This window comes from Acipenser ruthenus, chromosome 23, assembly GCF_902713425.1.
Source record: "Acipenser ruthenus chromosome 23, fAciRut3.2 maternal haplotype, whole genome shotgun sequence".
Lineage (NCBI taxonomy): Eukaryota > Metazoa > Chordata > Actinopteri > Acipenseriformes > Acipenseridae > Acipenser > Acipenser ruthenus.
In genome coordinates this window covers 20435073-20456935 of record NC_081211.1, presented here as the reverse complement: position 1 = coordinate 20456935, position 21863 = coordinate 20435073, and the positions used below count along the sequence as shown (strand labels likewise).

The window sequence follows — 21863 nt, the reverse complement described above, 5'->3', positions numbered from 1 at the left end:
GTAGTGGTTATCACGTTCGCCTAACACGCGAAAGGTCCCCGGTTCGAGACCGGGCGGAAACATGTTTTTTTTTTTTTTTTTTTTTTCTCCCTCCGTCTCAAAAATTAATAATTTTACGTTGATCTATGTTGTTTCAATTAATCAGAAATGAATATCGATGTATACATTTTAGTAGAAATAGCCCGAATAAAACATAAAATAAAAACAAAAGGAGCTTAATTTGATGAGCAGTACACTTCATTAAACAAACAGTATATTTGTTATTTAAAAGCAGGATTTGCAGTATATGTGTTCTAAAGTCCTCCAGCTCTGTACTGTCAGTACTGTATTGGATGTGTACTTAGATTGAAGAAGTCACCCCACCTGCTCCGTATCGAGTCGTGTAATGACGACTCGATACGGAGCAGGTGAGAGACTGATTATAACATTGATGCCATCTTTAGTTATGGGTATTCCATGACAATTAAAAATAAAGAAATTAATGAGTAAGTAAATAAATATCCAAATAAATAAATAGACATTTCTTTATGTGTGTATTTATTTATGTATTTATTTATTTCACATTTTCCACTTTTTACATTTCACTCTGCGCTTTTCCATTTCCGCGAACGCATTTCCTTTTCTGCTTTGCTTTTTCCATTTCGAAGTCATCTTCTCGTTTTCTTCCATTTCACGTTGACAAAAGCACTTCTGTCAATCAGAACCAGTGGGCGGTATCAATTACACCATTGGCAGGCAGAGATTGGTCCACCCCGCTCCAGGCAAATACAATCGATGTCGATCTGACCCGTTTTCTCGAGGTATGACACAGGCCCGGTTTTTGGGATGGAACCGCATAACAGTCTCGCGTTTTGATTGGTCCATGTCTGTCACATGAATACGTCGTCACACGGGTGGAAAAGCGGGCAGGCATTTTTAACATTGTGATCAGATAGAGAGAGTGTTCTGCTTCCCACAACCTTACCATTAAAATATGTGGTATTACACTGTACTGATATTACAAACTATGAGGAATTACTTTATATAAATTATCATGTTATGCACGAATGTAAGAATTGGCTTTCTGTGGTGGTGTACTTATTTCTTTCAAGTAGCATATATCTATAATCGTTTTTTGCGATATATTTTAATATAAAACATATACGCTATTGCAGTTTTGTTACAGGATACATTAGTTTATCTCTAATGTGATCACAGTTTTACATATAGACTGCCCCTGTTTTCATTTACGTCGCAAATTCTGGGCCGCTTTACTTTTCAGATAATGTCCCAAATTCTGGGCCGATTTGGTTTGCAGATAACATCCCAAATTCTGGGCCGCTTTGGTTTTTAGATAATGTCCCAAATTCTGGGCCGCTTTGGTTTTTAGATAACGTCCCAAATTCTGGGCCGCTTTGATAACATCCCAATTTCTGGGCTGCTCTGGTTTTCAGATAACGTTCCGAAATCTGCATTTTCGAATTCAGGCCAGTTTTTGAGATATTCTGCTTAGCTGACAGCCGAGTTTCTAAGTCATGCATGCACAGTTTACCATAAACTAGACCGTTAATTCATTTAAGAGTACATGAATCAAAGTTAATGTATTTTTTACTCTCCTCAGAAAACATTTAGGAACATGGTATACCAAAAAAAAAAAAAGGTAATCTCATTTGCTTATGTAATGTCCATCAATATATAGTGAGGCATAGGGGTTTATCAGAACTTCTGGGTTTAAGAGACCAGTGCCCTTCAACAACTTCAAATAAATCCTATTGTATTGTATTAGTCAGCATTTCCCTTATCTATTCCTGATCATTTATACTGTAGGTCAGGGGTTTTCAACCTTTTTTTGAAACTGTACCCCTTCTATCTGGAGGTTTCAGCTCGAGTACCCCTTTACATTTTTCGCTCAACTGAACGGTACCTCAGTTACAATAAGAATTGTTAGAATAATCTGATGACCCCCCCCCCCCCCCCCTGTTTATTTAATAAATCTGGGTGACAAACTGCTGGTTTAGGACAGAACAACAAACAGTAAGCTTAATTCTTAAAACTTTTAACTACAATTATTTGGATGCACAGAATTAAAAAGACAAGTATTGGGTTAGGAGCACACCTATTTTTTTGTAACTTTGACGGCCTTTTGTAAAAGTTTGAAGGCCTTTTGATACCCAGCATACACTGCAATACCCAGCAAAGTTATACACTGATATTCTGATAGCACAGCAATTCAAATGAAGTTTGTAATTGGTTGTGTTCCTCAAATACACAATAAAAAGTGATATTTACAGGGTATACAGTTATACAGCGATACAGTGGTTTCGGACATCTAAGAACAGGTACTGCGAGCATCTGGATTTATACTCAGAGGTACTCTGTAGCCTCCTGGGACATTCACAGCTTGTTTGACACCCTCTTGTAGTTGCCCGTTTATGCATATAAAGCAAAATGCTGTTTGTCAATCTCTCTTTTTTCTTATAAATCAGTCTTTGCAAGAATCATTCCAAAAACACTTGAATCAGTTAGGCACTACCAGTCTGACACTACAGGCCTTTAAATTGCAGTACCAATTTGCAAGTTGCTAAGTGGTTGCGTTCCTCAAATTTGCACTGCAAAGTGATATCTTAAAGAATAGGGTATATAGTGCTTTTTTTCGCCTCCCCTCGCTTTTGGTGCAAAACTGTGCTCCGATACACTCAGGCTGATACTGTGATCACAAAACACTTGGAATGGACTTAAATTGGTGCTTCTGTACTCTTTTTTAGATGCACAACAATCTTAGCTAAAGAAAATGGGTTCCTTCGAGTTCGTAAGACCCACGACCGACATTAGCTGAGCCTTACCCCGATGGTATTTTTATAATGGGATTTGCCATAGGGAAGGGGGTGGTCTCTTATCGTACCCGTATCTCCACGACCCCTAGGCCAACAAACTCAGAAGGACATTCTTTGCGTGCACAAGAGTCTTAGCTAAAGAACGACATCAGCCACGGGTTCAAACGACACCCCACCGCCAGATGGTGGGCGTTGCCCCAAAGGGGTTTTATAATGGGATTTCCCATAGACATTTTTCAGGGTGCTGTATCTCGGGTTCCGGGGGTCCCCAAGACTTGAAAATCGGTACGGAGGTCCACCTCTGGGCCCCTGTCGATCCCTCCAAGTGACGTGTCCCCAGCTAGAAAGGACACCAGTTTAGACTTTTTTTTGCCAACCTGGAGCTCAAAAGCTATTGGAAATGCAACCTTGACATGCCATCATGCTGAAAATGTGAAAATTTGTTGAAAATGTAGCATTTGAAAACGGGTGGCTCCCTGTGAAAGAGGGCCCCCAGACATGACCCTAAGAAGTTCAACCCGGTTTCTAGGCCTCGGGGTCATGGAGATATGACCCCGAAAAGGGTAGTTTTTGGACATTTTTGACAGGGCGTATCTCTGGTTCTGTGGGGGTTAGGAACTTGATTTTTTTTTGCGTTGGGGCCCCATAGGGCCCCGCACAAGGAGTCACCGTTTTCATGGTTCAAATGCCAGGACGGCTTGGCAAAGTGAATTTTTTCGTCATGACATGAGTTTTTGGGTGAACCACCACACCTTTTTAGGGGGTGGTTTGGGGTGCTCCCCTGAGTCTATATCACTTTGAATGGTGGTTCTACGTGCTCGGGTTCGAGAGATATGCCTGAAAATGTGTTTTATAACACTGCCATAGACATGAATGGGGCTGAATACCCGAAAATATATTTTGCAAAGAATTGCTACGGTGGGTGTATGCGTGCAAGGGTTGCATGGTGGTGTGTGCGTGCAGGGGTTGCATGGTGGTGTGTGCGTGCAGGGGTTGCATGGTGGGTGTATGCGTGCAGGGGTTGCATGGTGGTGTGTGCGTGCCAGGGTTGCATGGTGGTACACGTGTGTGGAGGGGAATTGGAGTTCAGGTTTTGCGCACAAGAGGGGCGGGGAAAAGTCTGGGAAGGGTAGGGTAAAAGAAAAATTACTACAATCATTTTTTTTCACTTTCGACTCCCAGTCTCCTTTCCCTCACTTTATGATTTTATTTTGTGATTATTTAATTATTGTCAAAATAAACGGCCTTCATCTACTCACAGTTGCAGTCTCATTTCTGTCCAAAAAGAACCTGAAACACTACAATATATTGATGGACGTTACATAAGAAAACGAGATGTCCTTTTTTCGGAATACCATGTTCCTTCCCAAAAATGTGTTTTAATATTAGCCTTTAATAAAGGAAAACGACTGCTTAAATTAATTTTCATGTATCTATTTCAGTGCAATGTAGTTTCTTCATGTAATAAGGAATACGTTTTTTAACATTTACATTTTTGTTTTTTTCATTAAAAAAAAAAAAAAAAGATTTCTGGGGAGAGTAAAAAATACATGAACTTTGATTAATGTACTAAGGGTTACTCTCAAATGAATTCACGATCCAGTTTATGGTAAACTCTGCATGCATGCCTTAGAAACTCGGCTGTCAGCTGATTCCCCAAAACTGGGTTGAATTCGGAAATGCAAAGCGGCGCAGAATTTGGGATGTTATCTAAAAACCAAGGCTGCCCAGAATTTGGGACGTTATCTAAAAACCAAAGCGGCCCAGAATTTGGGATGTTATCTGCAAACCAAATCGGCCCAGAATTTGGGACATTATCTGAAAAGTAAAGCGGCCCAGAATTTGCGACGTAAATGAAAACAGGGGCAGTCTATATGTAAAACTGTGATTACATTAGAGATAAACTAATGTATCCTGTAACAAAACTGCAATAGCGTATATGTTTTATATTAAAATATATCGCAAAAACGATTATAGATATATGCTACTTGAAAGAAAAAAGTACACCACCACAGAAAGCCAATTCTTACATTCGTGCATAACATGATAATTTATATAAAGTAATTCCTCATAGTTTGTAATATCAGTACAGTGTAATACCACATATTTTAATGGTAAGGTTGTGGGAAGCAGAACACTCTCTCTATCTGATCACAATGTTAAAAATGCCTGCCCGCTTTTCCACCCGTGTGACGACGTATTCATGTGACAGACATGGACCAATCAAAACGCGAGACTGTTATGCGGTTCCATCCCAAAAACCGGGCCTGTGTCATACCTCGTTTTCTCAGCCAGCCGTGTGTGAGCGGTGTTGCCATTTCTGGGAATTTGTCCCAAGATCTGGCGACTTTGTAAACCCGATGGATTTTATAAATGAGAATGCGACGTATAGATAATTAAGGTACTCTGAATAAAACCTGGTGACATTCTAGCGACTTTCTATTGCAATAAATAATAATAAAATAACAACTAGAAAATACTTTACATTGTTGTTTTTTTGTTTGTTTGTTTTTTTTAAAAAAAAGCTTTGCACACAAGTGAAAACTGTCAAATTTAACTTAAATACTCAAATAAACTCCATGCCGCTGTTTTCATATCACACTAACACTACACTAAATGGGCAGAGATTTGTGACGCATGCCGGAATGAAATTTCATCAGAATGATGGCCACTCATTTGACTTGTTCCTCATTAGGTTGCCAAAAAAAAAAAAAAACCTGTAGATAGTGGCAACGTTGTCAGTTGTCTAATTTGGTATCCCCTGTGTTTCTCACTGTAAACACACCCAATATCAATCAAACCCTTTGTGTGTGATAACGGGGCACAGGCAGACACACTGTGCAAGTTTTACATTTCCAGGAGCTCCACTGCCTGAAATGCACAGGGGACACCAAATAATACAGCCATAGACTATGCTATTTTGGTATCCCCGGTTTCTCACTGTAAATACCAATCTGGTGTGTACTGTATATAAAAGAAATATATGGACAAATATCTGTAAACAATAACGTTATACGTGATACATTATGCATTTTTTATATCATTACACCACTCGTGTTTATTCCAGACATAACAGCACAAGCCACAGAGCAACAACATGAAATCAAGTTTTGAAATAATTTTACGCATGCGCAATGCGCCAGGAGATACAGATAGCTGAGGAGGTACTGAATTGGTGATAACACCTGCCCTGCCAAGGCGACTTACAGTTATTACAAAATATCACAATACAAATTATCACCTTACAAAATGTAAAGGTGTATTGGTTGTCTTTGAAAAGGGATCTGACTACTGATAAGAACTTTGACAATATTATTGTCAAATATTGTTGTTGTTGTTGTTGTTGTTATTATTATTATTATTATTATTATTATTATTATTATAGCAGTATACATATGACAATGAAAAATTAGTTACATATTATTTATTTTTCAAATATATTTTCAAATAGTTTAATAACATTTATATTATTCGTGTGTGTGTGTGTGTGTGTGTGTGTGTGTGTGTGTGTAAACACTACAATAACGTCCTGCTTCGGCTCTCAATGATGAACTTTGCTCCATCTCACATTTAGCAATTTCTTCAGTCCATGTGACTGACATATAACCTGACCAATAAAAGCAGGACAAGCGCCGCCCCTGCATGGAGCGGAGAATTACATTTGTATGCTTGATTCTCGAGGGTGTGTAATAATATAATACGGAGAACCTTTCGGCAGCCTGCACTGCGCACAATACTCTATTGGACCAAACGGCAGTCACAGCGCTTCGGTTCGGTTTGGCTCGGCTCGGAAACAGGTACAGTACATGGGAAAACCGATTCACTGACTTTTCAGATAGTCGGCTATCTGTCTCTTACTCTCCTTACGACAGAAGAAAATAAGATTCTAAGAATCTATAATACTTTCACTTGCGATTCTACATTTTCATACACCTCGCATTATTTTGCAGTTTGGTCAGTTATTGTATTAAAACTGGATACATTCTACATTAATATTCGTTCATTGATTTTTTTTTTTTGTTTGTTTTTTTTATTAAAATGTTTTGTCATTTCTCGTTTTCCAACAAGCTTGCTCGTAAGTAAAAGTGAAAGTAAAGTAAGCGTAGGGCGCGGCTCACTCTGAAATGATCATAAATGATAAACGTTGTTTTTTTTGTCGTGAATTACTGCTTTGGTATAGTATGGTCACTTTATAATTTGTTATTTTAATAGAGGATTGGACTTGATAAGCTGTGTGCATCACAATTATGAGTCGAGTCCGTTATGTTCTATTATTAGAAATGTCATGATGGCAGAAATGAGGGGAATTCCTAAAATGCTTAACGTGGCTTAATGTGCTTACATTCAAACGAACCCCCTAGAAACCTTTACAGATAACAGGCTTAACTCTTAACGTTAAGCCCTCCCTAAACAACCCTGCTTAGGTGAAATGCGCTCAACGTGAAAAACGCTTAATGTGGCTCGTGCTTAAATTCAAACCACACCCTATAACGATGTTGTAAGTAGCCTAATACAGTTTAGTACTTCTCAGTACTATCCGAAAATAAATCTGAACTGCGCTCTTACTGTGAACTGCTTCCATAACTTCGAAAACTTAACTTGCAGTGCACTGTAGAAATAAGTCGGGCACAGTGCTGGTGACGTAACACAACACCTGCAACTTATCCCCCATTTTATGGGACCGGAGCAAAAAACATTTGCCAAATGAAGATAGGGAATCGTTTTTGTGTTGGTCTAGTTTTGTCTGGGTCCGGATTTCACACACTTCACCCAGTTGTGTAAATTTAGGTTACCATTAGGTGCTAAAATGTATTCGCGGAAGTAATACTGTTTTTGTAAGTTTTAGTAATTAAAAATATCTTGGAGACTACATGTTAGTGCTGATCATACTGTTTGTTCAGTAACTTGTTCACAGTGTGTTGATAAAGTGTATTCAAAGTAATCAGTCTGCATCCATTTGTTTGATTTCTATAACTTGTCATTCAAACCAAAGACTAGTTGCTATTCCTTAATTTCCGGTACTGCCGCTGACGTTGGCACTGACAATATTCAGAGGGTGTATGTGTGTGTATATCTCTTTTGATGTTTACATAAAGCTGTGTGGAGTAGTGGTTAGGGCTCTGGACTCCTGACTGGAGGGTTGTGGGTTCAGTCCCAGGTGGGGGACACTGCTGCTGTACCCTTGAGCAAAGTAAGGTATTTCACCTAGATTGCTCTAGTAAAAACCCAGAGTGTATAAATGGAAAATTGTATGTAAAAAATAATGTAATTGTATGTAAAAATAATGTGATATCTTGTAACAATTGTAAGTTGCCCTGGATAAGGGTGTCTGCTAAGAAATAAATAATAATACATGAAATGTTAAATAGAAGTTTCAATATTAGGTGTTCCAATGTTCATCCTTCTGTGATACCAGTGTCACATATTGAAGCAGATTACTCAATTCTATTTGCCATCTGAGCATAACCTTTACAAAATGCTTGGGAGTGAGCTGTGTGGGTGTTTAAGAAGAGGTGAGGGGCAGTGTTAACGCTGACCGTAAGAACGGGCGCAGTGTAGGGGTGAGACGATGCACCAAGGTGCCATACGTATCGCGATACTAATGAAAAACACAAAGTTGTAAACCACTAGTTTGAATGTACAGACAAAGCAGTATGTCAACTAGCGTTCCTGGGATATTCATTTTAGTTGAATTAACCAAATCTCACCACATTAATGAGAGAGAAAAAAAAACAAGCAATGTATTTGATCACTATTAAAGTACAAACTTTGTTCATCAAGTTTTTCAGCATTAAGTTGTGATGTCTAATCAATAACAATTTCAATATTTTTAAAAAGTACATTATCATTTTTGCTTGCATCATACTTAACTAACTCAGTAGATTATTGTAAGACTTAGAATAATAATAATAATAATAATAATAATAATAATTATTATTATTATTATTATTATTATTATTATTATTATTATTATTATACCATACATGTTATCACTAAGTATTTGTATTTTTGAAGTTAAGGTTGAGTATATTACTTTATTTTGTATACTATTCTACACTGTGCTGTTTTTAAATGTGGTTATGACCTCCGACACTGCAGCTCTTGGGTGGCTGCATGGCACACGCTTCGGAGGACAGCGTGTGTTCGTCTTCGCCCTCCCGAGTCAGCGCAGGGGTGGTAGCAGTGAGCTGAGCCTAAAAAATAATTGGCCATTCTAAATTGGGAGGAAAAAAAAATGGCAACGACTAAATTAAAACAAAAAAAAAACAACAGTCATAGCAGCGAGTTTGTACAGACATGCTCGCTTCCTGATTCCTCTCTGTCCACAACAAACAAGGCAGGCTGCTACACGAAGGTGTATCGTATCGTGTTGTAAAGTAAACGATACACAATGAATCGTCTCACCCCTAGTGCAGTGTGGAGGGTGCTGTATGTAGAGTGCAGTGTGAACTTACAACTTTAACTAGTAGGTGGTTCCAAGCCCTTGTAAAAGCAGAGGAGAAATTTTGAAAATATTTAAGCCTGTGCTCTTAGTTCAAACCATAGCACTTCTGTGGTGTAATTGGTGCACACATTGGCCCTTTGGGTGGAAGATCGAGGTTCAAGTCCAGGTTGGAGTAAACACTGGTTTGAAATAGCGATGGCTTTAAACACTTCTAAATTATGTACATATAAATAATTCATTTTAAAATAGGGTATTAGCAAATAATGACTGGATTACAAGTAGCACAGCTAATACACTTAGAGGTACTGTGTTGTTTTTAACACATTGCTGAGTTTGATAAAGGTCAACACATTTTGTATTATTTTGTTGCACAGTCTGTGTTGGATAAAGCACTGTTCTGTATTTTCACCTGATATTTCAACAGAGTGTGTTAGAATTAACACACAATATGTGTTGTCCCTAATCACACTCAGTAATGTGTTAAAATAAAAATTCATGGAAGAGTGTATTACCTGATAGCATAAGTATTTTAGTCTAATTCTTGAGAATTTAAGTAATTTTTAAGGACGAAGCATGTTTTTAATTTCATGTTGTATTGTTGCATATCATGGTAGCACAATAGAGACTAATAGGTGATTTCCTGGCTAAAGCCACAATAAAAGCGGATCAAATGCATGAAAAACACAAGCCAAGTTTGTGTGTGTATGTATGTATATATATGAAAATGTGTTTTAGTAGCTATGAGACACTGCACTCATGAAGGTGTTTTAGTAGCTGAGGTACTGCATCCCCGAAGAATATGCGTATGCATCAAATATAATACATATCCTAACCCCTCTCACAGCACACTGTGCAGAGATAAACAAAATCACCTTCACCTGATTTGTTTAATGAAGTGCCTCCCACGTGGAAGGTTGCCGGTTCAAAACCGGCCGGTAATAAAGTTACGGTATATATTTTTTTTAGAATCTATAATCTGAATAGCCATGTGTCCATCTGCTAATCATGATACAGTTATATTAATTGATTTAGTAAAACCGTTATTTTGAACAGCTACAGTCTGGAACAAGTAAATGGTAACTATGTTTTTACCCTTGTGATCCTAGGATGGGCTGTGTTCCCATTTAAAGAGAGCTTGCTATATTTAAGGCCATGTAAAAACCGAGGACATTTTCTTTAAAATTCACGGCTGTGTCGCGGGTAAAGTATTATTATTTTTTTAAACAGCAAATATACATATAAATGCACCCGACATCAAAATGAACATTAAAGTTATTCAAACACTTTACAATAGCTTGTGAAGTGGTGTTGTAATTAACAGCCTGTTTGTAAAGTGTATCTGCAAGGACAGCTTTCAGTTCTAGTTCATCAGGTGCATGTTCACCATTTAGGTCTTGCAAAACAAATACAATGTGTAACCATACTGATTTTGTGCATCAGTCGACTCGTCAGTGTGACCACTGACAAGCAACCAGACTGTTTGACCAATTCCATAATCTTCTGCTTGTGATACTCGGCATCTTTAGGTAACGTCTCAGCTGGGCTGATGAAGGAACCGCTCCACCATTTGCTATACTCTGTCTGAAGAATTTCCGTAACTTATGGTTGTCCAATTTTTCCAAATGAATATTTGTGCAAACAAACGCCTCTGTCAGGTCAAAATTTAATAAGTGGACTTTTGGAATATGGAAGTCACCGTTTTTTGTTTCTTTGCAAGTAAAGCAGTTGCAGTACTGCTCTGGATTTCCCCGACTTGCTCTTTTGGTGAACCTATAGTAATGCCTGTCATCTGACGGTAGTGATCTACAGTAACGTTGCAGGACATACAGAAGAGCTTACCTCCATCGCTGTGTACAACTCCTGCTGGATACTGCTTTACGTGATCTGCTGCAGAGACATCCTTTCTCTTGTTAGCAGTGTGTGTAGTATTTTAATTTCCCGCTTAGATTGCATATTCATATAGTCACATGACATCACTGCACAGCACTGTGTGCATGGCTAATATTACATGCAGGCACATATCGCTGTACAGTTTCGTTAATGGGATTTATTTTTTTGTAATGAAATACAAATAATTATGATTTCTTTTTTTTATTTCTTAAAAATATTGTAAAAATTACGGTATTAGGCTAATTTCACGATTTGCGCGCAGCCCGTGAAATCGCTGTTTTCACTGGGCCTTAGCTATGGCTCTTTTTTAGTGACTGCAAAACCTCAGTTGTCTGTCACAGTGCCAATGTCAGCGGAAATACAGTAAGGCCAAGAGGAATAGCAACTCGTGTCCGGTTTGAATCACAAACTCTACAATCAAACAACTAGATGCATTACTTTGAATAAACTTTAGCTCACCCTAGGTTTGAACATATTCGTATACAATACACCGAGTATCATGCGGACACATTGCTATTCACATTATAGATTAAACATATTAATAACTGTTTTCGGACGGGGGATCTTTCCGGTAGGAGGTGTACACTACACTACTATCGATGTATACATTTTAGTAGAAATAGCCCGAATAAAACATAAAATAAAAACAAAAGGAGCTTAATTTGATGAGCAGTACACTTCATTAAACAAACAGTATATTTGTTATTTAAAAGCAGGATTTGCAGTATATGTGTTCTAAAGTCCTCCAGCTCTGTACTGTCAGTACTGTATTGGATGTGTACTTAGATTGAAGAAGTCACCCCACCTGCTCCGTATCGAGTCGTGTAATGACGACTCGATACGGAGCAGGTGAGAGACTGATTATAACATTGATGCCATCTTTAGTTATGGGTATTCCATGCCAAAATTTAAAATAAAGAAATTAATGAGTAAGTAAATAAATATCGAAATAAATAAATAGACATTTCTTTATGTGTGTATTTATTTATGTATTTATTTATTTCACATTTTCCACTTTTTACATTTCACTTTGCGCTTTTCCATTTCCGCGAACGCATTTCCTTTTCTGCTTTGCTTTTTCCATTTCGAAGTCATCTTCTCGTTTTCTTCCATTTCACGTTGACAAAAGCACTTCTGTCAATCAGAACCAGTGGGCGGTATCAATTACACCATTGGCAGGCAGAGATTGGTCCACCCCGCTCCAGGCAAATACAATCGATGTCGATCTGACCCATTTTCTCAGCCAGCCGTGTGTGAGCGGTGTTGCCATTTCTGGGAATTTGTCCCAAGATCTGGCGACTTTGTAAACCCGATGGATTTTATAAATGAGAATACGACGTATAGATAATTAAGCTACTCTGAATAAAACCTGGTGACATTCTAGCGACTTTCTATTGCAATAAATAATAATAAAATAACAACTAGAAAATACTTTACATTTAAAGCCCCCCCTAACCACCCCCATCATACTTTGATTACCTTTTACTCCCAAACCGCGAGCCCCCTGCTGTTCTGTAGGCTGTAAGGACTTTCTGTTGGTAGTCAGGATGGGACCAGCCAATCAGATGCTAGTTACCACCTACGCAGGAAAAGAAGAACACGCCCACTACTTGTCTTTGAAATACTTAAATAGCAAGGCATAATGTTATTAACTGTGCACGTTACAAAAATGTAATTATTTAATCGACTATCCGGTATTTATGTCGCTGTATATAATGAGGAATGATATCGAGTTTCGAATTTGGTGTTTAGCAAGATTAAAAAAAAAAAAAAAAAGCTCTGACACCAGGTCAAACGTAATAGGTTAATCATTTATCTAACTATACAATACCTAAGCTAATGTACGTTGCTAACGTATTTAAATTAAATGCATACAAAAACTACTTTCACACTCATGTTCCAATCACATGCTGCACAATTCCACGCTAAATCTAGCGAAATTAAAGCGATTTTCCAATACTATTTATCCTAAAACTATGTGTAAAACTGTAATATTCCAGAGAAGGTTGTGAAGGCTTTATTTTGCTCAACTGAATTAACTATAAAGCAGAGGATGTCAAAAACTCAAAATTATGCCATTGTAGTTTCTTCGCAATAAACAAAGTGGCAAATGACACATTTCCACGTAATAGCGTTACTGTTTTTTTTGTTTGTTTGTTTTTTAAAAAAAAAGCTTTGCACACAAGTGAAAACTGTCAAATTTAACTTAAATACTCAAATAAACTCCATACCGCTGTTTTCATATCACACTAACACTACACTAAATGGGCAGAGATTTGTGACGCATGCCGGAATGAAATTTCATCAGAATGATGGCCACTCATTTGACTTGTTCCTAATTAGGTTGCCAAAAAAAAAAAAAAAACCCTGTAGATAGTGGCAATGTTGTCAGTTGTCTAATTTGGTATCCCCTGTGTTTCTCACTGTAAACACACCCAATATCAATCAAACCCTTTGTGTGTGATAACGGGGCACAGGCAGACACACTGTGCAAGTTTTACATTTCCAGGAGCTCCACTGCCTGAAATGCACAGGGGACACCAAATAATACAACCATAGACTATGCTATTTTGGTATCCCCGGTTTCTCACTGTAAATACCAATCTGGTGTGTACTGTATATAAAAGAAATATATGGACAAATATCTGTAAACAATAACGTTATACGTGATACATTATGCATTTTTAATATCATTACACCACTCGTGTTTATTCCAGACATAACAGCACAAGCCACAGAGCAACAACATGAAATCAAGTTTTGAAATCATTTTACGCATGCGCAATGCGCCAGGAGCTACAGATAGCTGAGGAGGTACTGAATTGGTGATAACACCTGCCCTGCCAAGGCGACTTACAGTTATTACAAAATATCACAATACAAATTATCACCTTACAAAATGTAAAGGTGCATTGGTTGTCTTTGAAAAGGGATCTGACTACTGATAAGAACTTTGACAATATTATTGTCAAATATTGTTGTTGTTGTTGTTGTTGTTGTTGTTGTTGTTGTTGTTGTTGTTGTTGTTGTTGTTGTTGTTATTATTATTATTATTATTATTATTATTATTATTATTATAGCAGTATACATATGACAATGAAAAATTAGTTACATATTATTTATTTTTCAAATATATTTTCAAATAGTTTAATAACATTTATATTATTCGTGTGTGTGTGTGTGTGTGTGTGTGTGTGTGTGTGTGTGTGTGTGTGTGTGTAAACACTACAATAACGTCCTGCTTCGGCTCTCAATGATGAACTTTGCTCCATCTCACATTTAGCAATTTCTTCAGTCCATGTGACTGACATATAACCTGACCAATAAAAGCAGGACAAGCGCCGCCCCTGCATGGAGCGGAGAATTACATTTGTATGCTTGATTCTCGAGGTTGTGTAATAATATAATACGGAGAACCTTTCGGCAGCCTGCACTGCGCACAATACTCTATTGGACCAAACGGCAGTCACAGCGCTTCGGTTCGGTTTGGCTCGGCTCGGAAACAGGTACAGTACATGGGAAAACCGATTCACTGACTTTTCAGATAGTCGACTATCTGTCTATTACTCTCCTTACGACAGAAGAAAATAAGATTCTAAGAATCTATAATACTTTCACTTGCGATTCTACATTTTCATACACCTCGCATTATTTTGCAGTTTGGTCAGTTATTGTATTAAAACTGGATACATTCTACATTAATATTAGTTCATTGATTTTTTTTTGTTTGTTTGTTTTTTTTATTAAAATGTTTTGTCATTTCTCGTTTTCCAACAAGCTTGCTCGTAAGTAAAAGTGAAAGTAAAGTAAGCGTAGGGCGCGGCTCACTCTGAAATGATCATAAATGATAAACGTTGTTTTTTTTTTGTCGTGAATTACTGCTTTGGTATAGTATGGTCACTTTATAATTTGTTATTTTAATAGAGGATTGGACTTGATAAGCTGTGTGCATCACAATTAAGAGTCGAGTCCGTTATGTTCTATTATTAGAAATGTCATGATGGCAGAAATGAGGGGAATTCCTAAAATGCTTAACGTGGCTTAATGTGCTTACATTCAAACGAACCCCCTAGAAACCTTTACAGATAACAGGCTTAACCCTTAACGTTAAGCCCTCCCTAAACAACCCTGCTTAGGTGAAATGCGCTCAACGTGAAAAACGCTTAATGTGGCTCGTGCTTAAATTCAAACCACACCCCATAACGATGTTGTAAGTAGCCTAATACAGCTTAGTACTTCTCAGTACTATCCGAAAATAAATCTGAACTGCGCTCTTACTGTGAACTGCTTCCATAACTTCGAAAACTTAACTTGCAGTGCACTGTAGAAATAAGTCGGTCACAGTGCTGGTGACGTAACACAACACCTGCAACTTATCCCCCATTTTATGGGACCGGAGCAAAAAACATTTGCCAAATGAAGATAGGGAATCGTTTTTGTGTTGGTCTAGTTTTGTCTGGGTCCGGATTTCACACACTTCACCCAGTTGTGTAAATTTAGGTTACCATTAGGTGCTAAAATGTATTCGCGGAAGTAATACTGTTTTTGTAAGTTTTAGTAATTACAAATATCTTGGAGACTACATGTTAGTGCTGATCATACTGTTTGTTCAGTAACTTGTTCACAGTGTGTTGATAAAGTGTATTCAAAGTAATCAGTCTGCATCCATTTGTTTGATTTCTATAACTTGTCATTCAAACCAAAGACTAGTTGCTATTCCTTAATTTCCGGTACTGCCGCTGACGTTGGCACTGACAATATTCAGAGGGTGTATGTGTGTGTATATCTCTTTTGATGTTTACATAAAGCTGTGTGGAGTAGTGGTTAGGGCTCTGGACTCCTGACTGGAGGGTTGTGGGTTCAGTCCCAGGTGGGGGACACTGCTGCTGTACCCTTTAGCAAAGTAAGGTATTTTACCTAGATTGCTCTAGTAAAAACCCAGAGTGTATAAATGGAAAATTGTATGTAAAAAATAATGTAATTGTATGTAAAAATAATGTGATATCTTGTAACAATTGTAAGTTGCCCTGGATAAGGGTGTCTGCTAAGAAATAAATAATATTACATGAAATGTTAAATAGAAGTTTCAATATTAGGTGTTCCAATGTTCATCCTTCTGTGATACCAGTGTCACATATTGAAGCAGATTACTCAATTCTATTTGCCATCTGAGCATAACCTTTACAAAATGCTTGGGAGCGAGCTGTGTGGGTGTTTAAGAAGAGGTGAGGGGCAGTGTTAACGCTGACCGTAAGAACGGGCGCAGTGTAGGGGTGAGACGATGCACCAAGGTGCCATACGTATCGCGATACTAATGAAAAACACAAAGTTGTAAACCACTAGTTTGAATGTACAGACAAAGCAGTATGTCAACTAGCGTTCCTGGGATATTCATTTTAGTTGAATTAACCAAATCTCACCACATTAATGAGAGAGAAAAAAAAACAAGCAATGTATTTGATCACTATTAAAGTACAAACTTTGTTCATCAAGTTTTTCAGCATTAAGTTGTGATGTCTAATCAATAACAATTTCAATATTTTTAAAAAGTACATTATCATTTTTGCTTGCATCATACTTAACTAACTCAGTAGATTATTGTAAGACTTAGAATAATAATAATAATAATAATAATAATAATAATAATAATAATTATTATTATTATTATTATTATTATTATTATTATTATTATTATTATTATTATTATACCATACATGTTATCACTAAGTATTTGTATTTTTGAAGTTAAGGTTGAGTATATTACTTTATTTTGTATACTATTCTACACTGTGCTGTTTTTAAATGTGGTTATGACCTCCGACACTGCAGCTCTTGGGTGGCTGCATGGCACACGCTTCGGAGGACAGCGTGTGTTCGTCTTCGCCCTCCCGAGTCAGCGCAGGGGTGGTAGCAGTGAGCTGAGCCTAAAAAATAATTGGCCATTCTAAATTGGGAGGAAAAAAAAATGGCAACGACTAAATTAAAACAAAAAAAAAACAACAGTCATAGCAGCGAGTTTGTACAGACATGCTCGCTTCCTGATTCCTCTCTGTCCACAACAAACAAGGCAGGCTGCTACACGAAGGTGTATCGTATCGTGTTGTAAAGTAAACGATACACAATGAATCGTCTCACCCCTAGTGCAGTGTGGAGGGTGCTGTATGTAGAGTGCAGTGTGAACTTACAACTTTAACTAGTAGGTGGTTCCAAGCCCTTGTAAAAGCAGAGGAGAAATTTTGAAAATATTTAAGCCTGTGCTCTTAGTTCAAACCATAGCACTTCTGTGGTGTAATTGGTGCACACATTGGCCCTTTGGGTGGAAGATCGAGGTTCAAGTCCAGGTTGGAGTAAACACTGGTTTGAAATAGCGATGGCTTTAAACACTTCTAAATTATGTACATATAAATAATTCATTTTAAAATAGGGTATTAGCAAATAATGACTGGATTACAAGTAGCACAGCTAATACACTTAGAGGTACTGTGTTGTTTTTAACACATTGCTGAGTTTGATAAAGGTCAACACATTTTGTATTATTTTGTTGCACAGTCTGTGTTGGATAAAGCACTGTTCTGTATTTTCACCTGATATTTCAACAGAGTGTGTTAGAATTAACACACAATATGTGTTGTCCCTAATCACACTCAGTAATGTGTTAAAATAAAAATTCATGGAAGAGTGTATTACCTGATAGCATAAGTATTTTAGTCTAATTCTTGAGAATTTAAGTAATTTTTAAGGACGAAGCATGTTTTTAATTTCATGTTGTATTGTTGCATATCATGGTAGCACAATAGAGACTAATAGGTGATTTCCTGGCTAAAGCCACAATAAAAGCAGATCAAATGCATGAAAAACACAAGCCAAGTTTGTGTGTGTATGTATGTATATATATGAAAAGGTGTTTTAATAGCTATGAGACACTGCACCCCCGTAGAAAATGTGTTTTAGTAGCTATGAGACACTGCACTCGTGAAGGTGTTTTAGTAGCTGAGGTACTGCATCCCCGAAGAATATGCGTATGCATCAAATATAATGCATATACTAACCCCTCTCACAGCACACCGTGCAGAGATAAACAAAATCACCTTCACCTGATTTGTTTAATGAAGTGCCTCCCACGCGGAAGGTCGCCGGTTCAAAACCGGCCGGTAATAAAGTTACGGTATATATTTTTTTTAGAATCTATAATCTGAATAGCCATGTGTCCATCTGCTAATCATGATACAGTTATATTAATTGATTTAGTAAAACCGTTATTTTGAACAGCTACAGTCTGGAACAAGTAAATGGCAACTATGTTTTTACCCTTGTGATCCTAGGATGGGCTGTGTTCCCATTTAAAGAGAGCTTGCTATATTTAAGGCCATGTAAAAACCGAGGACATTCTCTTTAAAATTCACGGCTGTGTCGCGGGTAAAGTATTATTATTTTTTTAAACAGCAAATATACATATAAATGCACCGACATCAAAATGAACATTAAAGTTATTCAAACACTTTACAATAGCTTGTGAAGTGGTGTTGTAATTAACAGCCTGTTTGTAAAGTGTATCTGCAAGGACAGCTTTCAGTTCTAGTTCATCAGGTGCATGTTCACCATTTAGGTCTTGCAAAACAAATACAATGTGTAACCTATACTGATTTTGTGCATCAGTCGACTCGTCAGTGTGACCACTGACAAGCAACCAGACTGTTTGACCAATTCCATAATCTCCTGCTTGTGATACTCGGCATCTTTAGGTAACGTCTCAGCTGGGCTGATGAAGGAACCGCTCCACCATTTGCTATACTCTGTCTGAAGAATTTCCGTAACTTATGGTTGTCCAATTTTTCCAAATGAATATTTGTGCAAACAAACGCCTCTGTCAGGTCAAAATTTAATAAGTGGACTTTTGGAATATGGAAGTCACCGTTTTTTGTTTCTTTGCAAGTAAAGCAGTTGCAGTACTGCTCTGGATTTCCCCGACTTGCTCTTTTGGTGAACCTATAGTAATGCCTGTCATCTGACGGTAGTGATCTACAGTAACGTTGCAGGACATACAGAAGAGCTTACCTCCATCGCTGTGTACAACTCCTGCTGGATACTGCTTTACGTGATCTGCTGCAGAGACATCCTTTCTCTTGTTAGCAGTGTGTGTAGTATTTTAATTTCCCGCTTAGATTGCATATTCATATAGTCACATGACATCACTGCACAGCACTGTGTGCATGGCGAATATTACATGCAGGCACATATCGCTGTACAGTTTCGTTAATGGGATTTATTTTTTTGTAATGAAATACAAATAATTATGATTTCTTTTTTTTATTTCTTAAAAATATTGTAAAAATTACGGTATTAGGCTAATTTCACGATTTCCGCGCAGCCCGTGAAATCGCTGTTTTCACTGGGCCTTAGCTATGGCTCTTTTTATTTTAGTGACTGCAAAACCTCAGTTGTCTGTCACAGTGCCAATGTCAGCGGAAATACAGTAAGGCCAAGAGGAATAGCAACTCATGTCCGGTTTGAATCACAAACTCTACAATCAAACAACTAGATGCATTACTTTGAATAAACTTTAGCTCACCCTAGGTTTGAACATATTCGTATACAATACACCGAGTATCATGCGGACACATTGCTATTCACATTATAGATTAAACATATTAATAACTGTTTTCGGACGGGGGATCTTTCCGGTAGGAGGTGTACGCTACACTACTATCGATGTATACATTTTAGTAGAAATAGCCCGAATAAAACATAAAATAAAAACAAAAGGAGCTTAATTTGATGAGCAGTACACTTCATTAAACAAACAGTATATTTGTTATTTAAAAGCAGGATTTGCAGTATATGTGTTCTAAAGTCCTCCAGCTCTGTACTGTCAGTACTGTATTGGATGTGTACTTAGATTGAAGAAGTCACCCCACCTGCTCCGTATCGAGTCGTCTAATGACGACTCGATACGGAGCAGGTGAGAGACTGATTATAACATTGATGCCATCTTTAGTTATGGGTATTCCATGCCAAAATTTAAAATAAAGAAATTAATGAGTAAGTAAATAAATATCGAAATGAATAAATGGACATTTCTTTATGTGTGTATTTATTTATGTATTTATTTATTTCACATTTTCCACTTTTTACATTTCACTCTGCGCTTTTCCATTTCCGCGAACGCATTTCCTTTTCTGCTTTGCTTTTTCCATTTCGAAGTCATCTTCTCGTTTTCTTCCATTTCACGTTGACAAAAGCACTTCTGTCAATCAGAACCAGTGGGCGGTATCAATTACACCATTGGCAGGCAGAGATTGGTCCACCCCGCTCCAGGCAAATACAATCGATGTCGATCTGACCCGTTTTCTCAGCCAGCCGTGTGTGAGCGGTGTTGCCATTTCTGGGAATTTGTCCCAAGATCTGGCGACTTTGTAAACCCGATGGATTTTATAAATGAGAATGCGACGTATAGATAATTAAGCTACTCTGAATAAAACCTGGTGACATTCTAGCGACTTTCTATTGCAATAAATAATAATAAAATAACAACTAGAAAATACTTTACATTGTTTTTTTTTTTGTTTGTTTGTTTTTTTTAAAAAAAAGCTTTGCACACAAGTGAAAACTGTCAAATTTAACTTAAATACTCAAATAAACTCCATGCCGCTGTTTTCATATCACACTAACACTACACTAAATGGGCAGAGATTTGTGACGCATGCCGGAATGAAATTTCATCAGAATGATGGCCACTCATTTGACTTGTTCCTCATTAGGTTGCCAAAAAAAAAAAAAACCTGTAGATAGTGGCAACGTTGTCAGTTGTCTAATTTGGTATCCCCTGTGTTTCTCACTGTAAACACACCCAATATCAATCAAACCCTTTGTGTGTGATAACGGGGCACAGGCAGACACACTGTGCAAGTTTTACATTTCCAGGAGCTCCACTGCCTGAAATGCACAGGGGACACCAAATAATACAGCCATAGACTATGCTATTTTGGTATCCCCGGTTTCTCACTGTAAATACCAATCTGGTGTGTACTGTATATAAAAGAAATATATGGACAAATATCTGTAAACAATAACGTTATACGTGATACATTATGCATTTTTAATATCATTACACCACTCGTGTTTATTCCAGACATAACAGCACAAGCCACAGAGCAACAACATGAAATCAAGTTTTGAAATAATTTTACGCATGCGCAATGCGCCAGGAGATACAGATAGCTGAGGAGGTACTGAATTGGTGATAACACCTGCCCTGCCAAGGCGACTTACAGTTATTACAAAATATCACAATACAAATTATCACCTTACAAAATGTAAAGGTGTATTGGTTGTCTTTGAAAAGGGATCTGACTACTGATAAGAACTTTGACAATATTATTGTCAAATGTCGTTGTTGTTGTTGTTGTTGTTGTTGTTGTTGTTGTTGTTGTTGTTATTATTATTATTATAGCAGTATACATATGACAATGAAAATATAGTTACATATTATTTATTTTTCAAATATATTTTCAAATAGTTTAATAATATTTATATTATTCGTGTGTGTGTGTGTGTGTGTGTGTGTGTGTGTGTGTGTGTGTGTGTGTGTGTAAACACTACAATAACGTCCTGCTTCGGCTCTCAATGATGAACTTTGCTCCATCTCACATTTAGCAATTTCTTCAGTCCATGTGATTGACATATAACCTGACCAATAAAAGCAGGACAAGCGCCGC

At 37.4% G+C, this 21863-nt stretch overlaps 1 non-coding gene across 1 annotated transcript in view; it reads left to right on the top strand.

The window, feature by feature from the left end:
* The window catches only part of trnav-aac (transfer RNA valine (anticodon AAC)), a 73-nt gene extending 11 nt beyond the window's left edge, over positions 1-62 (top strand). The window contains exon 1 of the tRNA in view: positions 1-62. This exon is cut by the window's left edge and continues 11 nt beyond it. This is a non-coding gene — a tRNA (tRNA-Val).
* The last annotated feature ends 21801 nt before the right edge of the window (positions 63-21863 follow it).